Genomic DNA, 10336 nt, shown 5'->3' with positions numbered 1-10336 from the left:
AACTTTGAGATTTCTACTGTTTGAACTTCATCCCGACGGACCATACGACCAGTAAAGCATTTGTCACCCTTTCTTGGTCAAACCCGGCTATAGTTGCAAGCAAGAAACGGAGCAAAACAATATCTTTCAAATGGCAAGTAAGATGTACGATGCTGGAATAAAGCAAAACATGTTATTAAAAGATTTGTGGGGAAAGAAATTGAAATATCACCATCAAATATTATTTTCACAGAGTGCAATGTAAGTACCATTACTGACATACATAGAAAATCTGTACAATTTTTAATTTTAGTCGGAAAATGGAGTATCCATAAATTTTGGATTGCAAATGTAAATGTACCTATCGAGACGGTTTTCAAAAACGAATTAAATGTAAGATACAATCTTCTTAAAGAGACACACTTAAAAGTTGACATACTGCATGCTTTTGAGAGAATTAATAAATTAATAAAAAGAGCAGATATGTTGTACATGGGGTTCCCCCCCCCCGCCGCGCCAGTGGTGATGATATTTTACAATAAAAGATAAAACAAAATATCTTTCAAAGGGCTTCTGAATTGTAGACAAAGCGTTTGCATAGACAGTCTTGGCTACAGTCTGAAGAACAATACATGACACATACCATGAGAACTTAATGTAACAAAACAATAAATTTAATGAACAAAAATAAATTTCAACGTAATGCTCAATCTCCTATACTCTGTCAACAAACTGTCATGTATCTGACCTCTATAGAGGGCGCGGTAAACTCCGATAACCCAACCCTTGCCAACAAATAAAATCTTCAAAAAGACATTTGTAAGTAAACACCCAGATAATAGTTACTCTCTGGTGTTGAAAATCATAAACACTTAAATACAATACCAAACTTAACAATCATCAGTTTCCCCTTGCTACTATAACGTGTACTCACTGATTACAGGTTGAGTACAAAGGGTGTACTCTGTATACTCAACTAAGAACTTGTCAGCTGTATGAAATGAACAATTGAATCGCACTTCCGTTCAAAATATTCAAACACAAAGTTCTCGACTTTACAGAAATTTTCTACAGTCCTGCCAGTAGCCGCGAGAAATTCCCTACTGCTCTGATAACCGCTATCGATCGTTGTTCAGTCCCAGCAACCCATAGTCCCTCCGCCCACGTGGAGGGACTATGCCTCGACGTTTCTGTATCAATGACGTCACACATTGAAAATTCCAGATCATACGTTGATACAGATCCACACAAACGATGATCAGTTTTCTCTATCAACTGATCAACCCTATTAGATCACTACCTAGCACAAAAGACTGCAATCGTTGGGTCTCTCCTCTCAATCTGTAACAGTGCACTCTCGCTGTGTTATTTTCCAGCAAACTGTTCTCACACAGAAAGTATTATAACACACCTCATCTGCAGTCTGTATTCTAATTCGCCAATTGATAGTCACGTGGGATGCGTTCTTTTTGTGCTGATCCACGTAAACAACGTCATCAGGCATCATTTGTCGGAACTGTTGCCTGCCAGGCATCAGTTCCAAAAAATGATGCCCGCTGACGTCAAAAAACATTGGCGCATGCACGAACTGGAATGTAAACAAAGATGTCGTCTGCGGCCGAGCGAAAAACGATAGTCGAGAAATTTCTTGGTTTATCCTACTTTCTGAAGAAGAACTGAATGCTCTGGTTGCCAACAAGGACTCGAAACGAACGAAAACGATAATCGATATCAAAGGTGCATTGAACGTTTTGCAGAATTATTGCGATCCTGTTGGGAAAAACTTTTTTTGCCGAACCACTTATTACATCATTATTGCGACAAGTTTTGTGTATAGTATGTTCTTATGCAAGGCTACGGATGAGGTGTGTTATAAAACACCTATTGACTGGCCATGCGGGCAACAGCATACATCTTTAACCCCTCGGGCCTGTGAGTCACCCCCAAAAACAGACTGTTTCCCTCGGCCAACGGCCTCGGGAAACAGTCTGTTTTTGGAGGTGACTCACAGTCCCTCGGGGTACAGACGTATGCTGTTGCCCTAATGGCCAGTCAATATGTGTATATTGCATCCAACACACCTAACAGACAGTTCTTTCAAAGTTCTCAACTTTTGAAGAGGACGGGAAATGTTCTGTTCTTACCCTATTCTCTAAAATAATCCAAGCACTCTGCAAGAAAGTTACTCTAAAGCACATGACTATAATATAAATAATCTATACGCAGGATCATGCCAATTTCATCTCATGTACCAGCCTACACAGAATATCCATGACGGTCTCATGAGGGCGCCAAACTGACATATTCCAAGTATAAAGTTTGAAACGGCCACACATTCGACCATACAGTCAGCAATATGGCCGCCAAAGAGTTACAGTCACATGAGGAAATTGACGAGAATTTCCTCCTATGTGGAATCTGTTCAGAGCGCTACAAGAATGCCAAAATTCTACTTTGTCTGCACAGCTTCTGTGAGCCGTGTCTGGTTAAGCTGGCTGAGAATAGTGGCAGTATAACCTGTCATGTGTGTCGTCGATCACAGGAACTACCCAGCGATGGCGTAGCAGGAATTTCAGACAATGTCTTTTTGAAAGATATCGTCGAGCTGTACACAAAACAGGAGAGTGATACCAAGGCAATGTGTGAAGCCTGTGAAGAAGGGGAAGCAACCAAGCACTGCATTGATTGCTCCTTCGACATTTGTAACATCTGTGCGAAGGCTCACGCCAAAATTCGGTCAACCCAGTCTCATCGGCTTGTTAGTCTTGACGAATATTTCGCAGCCAAAGCAGATAACCCAACCGCCATTCAACCACCTGTTTACTGCGAAATACACCCCGACTACAGACTTGAATTCTTCTGCCGTACCTGCGCTCAGGTTATTTGCTGTAAATGCGCCGCATTGGACCATTTGAAACAAACACACGACTACAAGTACGTAGAAGATGCTTCGAAGGACTTTACTGACCATATGTCCGGTGTAATTGACAAAGTGAAAGTGAAAGAATTTGAGATTAAAAACAGTAAAGCGTCTGTTCGTAAGATATTAGAGTCTCTGGACCGTTGCTATCAGAGAGAGGAACAGAACGTGAATGGGCATATTCACCGTACCATTGAAGATGTAACCCGTCTAATACAGGAAAATGGAACGAAACTTCTGGCAGAGTTGAAAGACCAATACGAGAGAAGGAAAACTGAATTAACAGCGCAACTCAATGAACTCGACATCGCTGGAGACGACTTCACAGGTGCCCGTGAGTATGTTGAGAAGCTGGTGAATTATGGGAACGCTTTGCAGCAGATGTCGGTGACTAAATGCGTATTCCATCAGACGGAAACACTTCTGAAAATACAAACGCGAGTAGATCCCGTAGCAGATGATTACATGGAATTTCAAGCATGCGACGACTTTTGTAAAGATAAGAGATTAGGAGTGATGAGATTTCAAAAAACGGTTCGTGACCAAACCGGCATTTTCAAGCAAGCATATGTTGCCACAACACCCTGGCAGGTAAAGTCAGAAGCTTGCGCGACTTCATGGTATAAAAGAGAAGATGATATGAATCAGCATGCCAATTATTGCGCGGGAAGAAAGATAAGAAGGCCAGTAAGAAGAATAAAATGAAGTTGACAGATGAACATCAGTCTGTAACTTGCTCATCAGCTCGCTTTTCTAATGATCCAAGTGCACGGTATAGCAAAAGCGAATCCTCATAAAGTATGTGGGTGAACAAGTTTGCTGAGCCGGATTAAATTACTAAACTATTGGAAACAAAAATATTGTCCTTATCTCATATGTTACACTGCTTTGAATTCTGTAGGCGAGGTTGTAAAGGTCATATCTGGGATTCCAGGCATGCGTATAAGTAGGGCTCACTAGTCTTTGAATACGGCTACAAACGATTACTGTCATTCACCGTAGACGGTGAATACCTTAACGGAATTACGGTCCCTCCACATGGGAGTTTAAAAATAATTGTTTCTGAACACCTACATGCAATCTAGCCCGACTCGTACACTCAAAAAGCGAAGGCACTTCTTTGTGATATAAATGGGATTTATGTTATGGTGTATACGGCCCAATGTCTCAGTCTAGGATGTTAAAATATTTTCTAGTATATATATTTGTGTGTTTATTATGATGATGAGTTGATTACAGCACCCACTTTGATAGGAATAACTTTGGGAATTTTTGTGATGTTCACGCTCTTTGAAAGATTCGAATGAATATTGCCTTAATAACACTGTAAAAGCGACTTTATATTTTTAGACGTTGGAAAGACGATATTCAGGTTGTATATAAGCTAATAAAGTTTATTCTGACAAAGTGTCTACCGAGTGATCAAAGTTCAATGTAAAGTTTTATCTGATGTTCCCCTCTCTACTGTAACAGAATTGGAATGTTTCATCGACACGATTCATCGTAATTTTCTGTTGTGTAGTTTTCCCGTCACTGCAACGTCATACTTCATGTGCCTTGTTAGACCCAAAGTCTCCTATTTCTCTTTAGAGTAAATCCCCATTCTCCTTCAAAGAAATGTATACTCAACTACTAACTACTAAAAATATTGTTTCCCTGATCTGGAATCATATTCTATGCGCGGTAATTCCTGTAACTCAGAGCTATTTTGCATTCGGTAGAATATTTCGACTGAATCACTCAGCCTTCAGCTGATGAAGGCTGAGTGATTCAAAATGGAATATAGCTCTGAGTATAGTAGACAAGAAGAGCAATATAGCTGAGAATGCAAAATAGCTCTGAGTTACAGGACTTATCGCGAACAGTTTCAAACTAGTTTTGCATTTCTATTTGATGAGGTAATAAAATAACGCAAACAGCATCCATTGTAAACTTTCTGATCTGTTATATTTTTCAATGATTTAACCCTGCACGATATTTACTGTACATACTATTAGTTATATTGCTATTAGGATGTCAGGCAGGGAAACAATTCTAGCAGTTATTTCATGTTTGAACTCTGAACACTTGCTCTCTTTTGGTACAAAGAACGCTGACCATATTATGCTAATGTTCACGAACATGCACTCCATAGAAAATATCAGAGGCCTTGGAATGCTGAGCTGAAAACTAACCAAAATGAGAAGTGGTATCAAGAACAGTGGCAAAATAAAATGGTTTCCATATTCAGCTAAAATATTTATCGGAAGGAAAACAGGCTTGGAAGAAGATGTCGTTGTTAGTGTTGATGGGGGGATAATCGAAGTTTGCCAAGGAGCTACATACCCTAAATTGGGTAGCTCGGCGTTAAATTGCGTACCTAACACCCCCTCCTGTGGTGGGATATAGGATAATGTCAGCATCGCGTTCTACGAATTTGAAGTAACTCTGGGAAACAGAATCACGAGAATTTCATTGGGAAACAAAGATATTACATTGGTGTATTTACAACTGGTTTTTTGTGTTATAACCGTTGAGTTTTATCATCTTGAAATGTAGACAAGAAGATGAAATATTTAACGAGTGCTGCAGCCCTCCAGTACAGTAATTGCTGTTAAGTGTGTTTTCGGTCATTACAGTAAACAGTACCAGTCATAGAAATTATACTCGATATTTTTGCCAACTTGGCAAGCCCAGTTGTTACAATAGAGAAGTCAGTAATAACATTATATTCTTGTCCTCAACAATTATCAGATTTGACAAAAAAGGGTGGCGAGACATTCTACATTCTATTTATTATGACAATTTACCTTTCTCGTGTACAGTGTTGTTTAGAATTTCACTGTCCTCAAAGTATACAGAAAGCATATTTTGTTCATTAAATAAACGGAATTAACATCATGACACTTAATGTCAGCGTGTATGTTGTTAAAACATTTTCCACCGTATGCCTTATTCATTGCAAAACCAAATTTGACTTCGCAGAGAATAGTTTCGATTTTTGTCGAATTTGGCTTTTTGCGATCATCAACTGTCTTGAAAACCCTGCCTTTCTATCGAACCTGATATTTGTAAAGATTGAAAATAAGTTTTTTGAAAGTTGTAAAAAGTGTTTAAATACAACATGGAATCGTAGGAATTTGAGGAAGAGCTTGTGACGGTGCATAAATTAGGTATCACAAAGGAGTCGCGATAACACCGGCTCATGCTTGAGCCACATAACATTACGATTACAAATGACCTCAAAAGAGGGATAAAACTGCAGCAAGTGTAAAGGAATACAGTGAAAATCCATTCCATTTTCACAGTTTCTACGCGCTAGGCGCATTTGCTCTGACCAAAAGGATTTTGAGCAGCAGCTAGACACTATTAGCACTTGGTTCTCGGCTCGGGGTTATCCCCGCTCTGTAGTGTACAAAGCTAAACAGCGCGTCGAACCACTAACACAGGAGAATGCGTTAAAGTCAACTACCCCTTCTCAAGGCGATCGCATTCCTCTTGTATTAACATACCATCCCTTTAACCATAGTATCCGTAAAATCATCTTTGAGGAGTTTTCCATCTTAACCAACTCCCCCAATACACAGCATATTTTTTCCGTACCTCCCATCATTGCATTTCGACGTGACACGAACATCAAAGACCGGCTGGTGCGTTCCAGTTTATCTAATCGCGACTGAGCTACTGGAACATCATCATGTGGCCGTCGAGTGTGTAACACCTGCCCGCATACTTTTACAACCAATTTCATTCAGGGCCCGCGTGGTAGAGTCAATGTTTCCGGCGTGTTCACATGCACGTCGGCTAATATCATTTACTGCATCAAATGCAAACGCTGCAGCATGTTATATATTGGCGAAACAAAGCGTCGCCTAGGCGATCGCTTTGCTGAACACCTTCGCACTGTGACCGACAACAAGCTCGCATACCCGGTGGCCAAGCATTTTGTACACCACCCCACCGCGGTCGGTCTGACATGGCAGTGTCTGCTATTATTTCCACCACCGACTCTACCCGCCATAAACTCGAACAGGCCACTATTTTTAAACTCGGTACTCTGGCACCAGCCGGTATGAATGCATATTTTAACGCGTTTGATCGTTCCCTTGTTTGATTGGCTGTTTTTCTTTCTTGTGTTTTCACGTTTCTCTAGCAAGTTTTAGTACTGACGAAGGGTTGCACCCGAAACGTCTGCGCATTTTAGTCTCTGTTTTGCAAGTGTTTTATTTCCCGCTGGTCGGTTAGTATTTTACTGTATTTGTTTTAACTTTGCAGTCTTTATTTTAACGAGTACTGTATTTCCCGCTAGTCGGCCAATTTTTTACTAACATTACGATTGACGTTTTTCCTGTCAATTCAGTCGGGTTACTGTCAAATCACATTTACCGTAGACAGTAGAACTGTGATGTTCAATTAACCTAATTTTTTAGAGACCGCGATGTGTGTATTTTGGTCAAGGCGACATTCTCGTAAAACTGTATTTCTAGCCCCAACGTGATGACGACGAAGATGATGATGATCATCATCATCATCATCATCATCATCATCATCATCATCATCATATCGGTGGTGGTGATGACAATGATGATGATGACGATTCTACCGAGATATTTGTGTGTAATGGAAGGTATACTAAGACAAGTGGATCACTAATGATAAGAAAAATGTATCAAGGATTCATGCAGAAGGTCTGTGCTGTAGAATATAACAAGTGTTACCATTTATAGTGAATTTCAGCAACAACGTTTGTTAAGCTCTTGATGGGAGAAAGGGGAAGAGTAAAGATACTTCAAAGTGAATCCTTAACCTCGAAGTCTCACCAGACCCGAAAAGTTACTTATAAAATTCATATCAGTTGCGTCTTGCTTTTATTCTACTTTACTCCCAGGCTTATTGCACAACTTTGCTAGGACTGCCTTATCTGTTCCGTAAATGTATTAATTTTTGAACTTGCATATAATCTTTTGCTACTAATTTATTCACTGCATGATCCAATCCCTCGAACAATCATCTTCAACTTCATCTTCTGATAACAAATGATATGAGTTGAATGTTGGTATCGCTCTAAAGTCTCCGTTTCTCATCTTGTCTTTGACAACTCTTCTTCTTTCATGTGGCGATTTGAGTGGCGTCATTTCTGTCTGTCCATAACGTCTATCTCAGCATATTGATTGACATGCTACGGCTATGTTTGTCGCCCCAAAAAGTGGACTTTGAGATTTCTACTGTTTGCAGGCAATATCGACGGATCATACGACCATAGCAACGTTCAACCACCAGGTCAATATGGCCGCTAAAGAGTTACAGTCACATGAGGAAATTGACGAGAATTTCCTTCATTGTGGAATTTGTTCAAAGCGCTACAAGAATGCCAAAATTCTACTTTGCCAGCACAGCTTCTGTGAGCAATGTCTGGTTAAGATGGCTGATAATAGTGGCAGTATAACCTGTCCTGTGTGTCTTCGATCACAGGAACTTCCCATCGATGGCGTAGCAGGAATTTCAAACAACGTCTTCTTGAAAGATATCGTCGAGCTGTACACAAAACAGGAGAGTGATACGAAGGCAATGTGTGAAGCCTGTGAAGAAGGGGGGGCAACTAAGCACTGCATTGATTGCTCCTTCGACATTTGTAACATATGCGCTAAGGCTCACGCCAAAATTCGATCAACCAAGTCGCATCGCCTCGTTACCCTCGACGAATATTTCACAGCCAAAGCAGAGAACCCAGCCGCCATTCAACCACCTGTTTACTGTGAAATACACCCCGACTACAGACTTGAATTCTTCTGCCGTACCTACGGTCAGGTTATTTGCTGTAAATGCACCGCATTGGACCATTTGAAACCAACACACGACTACAAGTACGTAGAAGATGCTTCGAAGGACTTTACTGACCATATGTCCGGTGTAATTGACAAAGTGAAAATGAAAGAATTTGAGATTAAAAACAGTAAAGCGTCTATTCGTAAGGTATTAGAGTCTCTGGACCGTTGCTATCAGAAAGAGGAGCAGAACGTGAATGGGCATATTCACCGTACCATTGAAGATGTAACCCGTCTAATACAGGAAAATGGAAGGAATCTTCTGGCAGAGTTGAAAGACCAATACGAGAGAAGGAAAAGAGAATTAACAGCTCAACTCAAAGAACTTGACATTGCTGAAGACGACTTCAAAGGTGCCTGAGAGTATGTTGAGAAGCTGGTGAATTATGGGAACGCTTTGCAGCAGATGTCGGTGACTAAACGCGTATTCCATCAAACGGAAACACTTCTGAAAGTGAAAACGCGAGTAGACCCTGTGGCAGATGATTACATGGAATTTCAAGCATGCGACGACTTTTGTAAAGATAAGAGATTAGGAGTGATGAGATTTCAAAAAAACGGTTCGTGATCAAACCGGCATTTTCAACCAAGCATATGTTACCACAACACCCTGGCAGGTAAAGTCGGAAGCTTGCGCGACTTCATGGTATAAAAGAGAAGATGATATGAATCAGCGTGCCAATCATTGCGTGAGAAGAAAGATAAGAAAGCCAATAAGAAGAATAAAATGAAGGGGACAGAGGAACATCAGTCTGTAACTTGCTCATCAGCTCGCTTTTCTAATGATCCAAGTGCGCGGTATAGTAAACGCGAATCACCATAAAGTATGTGGGTGAACAAGTTTGCTGAGCCGGATTAAATTACTAACCTATTAGAGACAAAAATATTGTCCTTATCTCATATGTTGCACTGTTTTCAAATCTAAAGGTGAAGTTGTAAAGGTTAATAGGGCAGAATATCGGGGATTCCAGGCATGCGTATAAGTGGGGCTTACTTCTTTGAATTCGGCAATAAAAGATTACAGTCATTCACTGTATAGACGGTAAATACCTTAATGGAATCACGGTCCCTCCATATGGGAGTTTGGAAATAGTTGTTTCTAAACACTTACATGTAATCAAGCCCGACTCTTACACTCAAAAAGCGAAAGCATTTCTCGGTCATATATATAAATGAGATCTATGTTATGATGTATAGGGCCCAATGTCGGAGTCCAAGATGTTAAAATATTTTCTATTATATTACCATGCCCTGTCCATCGCATTTTGATTGGTCGAGCTGAATCACGTGATGGCCCACAAATACAAAGTAATGTGAGTTTACATGCCCGAGAATATGAATAATTGTCGTAATCATAGTAACTTTATAGCTAAAACGAAAATTGTGATTTGTACAAAGATTATATTCAATCACAAAATAAAATGGAGCACTTGTGGGCCAAGTTTTAGACACTTTTTTCAAAAAAAAATCTCCGGATTTGCAAAATATTTGCAGCGCGCACTACTCACTGACAAGATCTGGGGCTCCGTGGTCGTTCGCACAGGAAATTTTCGTAAATTTTCACGGTTCTGGGGGTTCGTTGATAATGTAATGGAAATAACAGACCCCGCGCTGACCTTTAACATTTATTTAT

This window comes from Ptychodera flava, chromosome 4 (genome assembly GCF_041260155.1).
Source record: "Ptychodera flava strain L36383 chromosome 4, AS_Pfla_20210202, whole genome shotgun sequence".
NCBI classification, from domain to species: Eukaryota; Metazoa; Hemichordata; class Enteropneusta; family Ptychoderidae; genus Ptychodera; species Ptychodera flava.
This window is presented reverse-complemented; position numbering follows the sequence as displayed.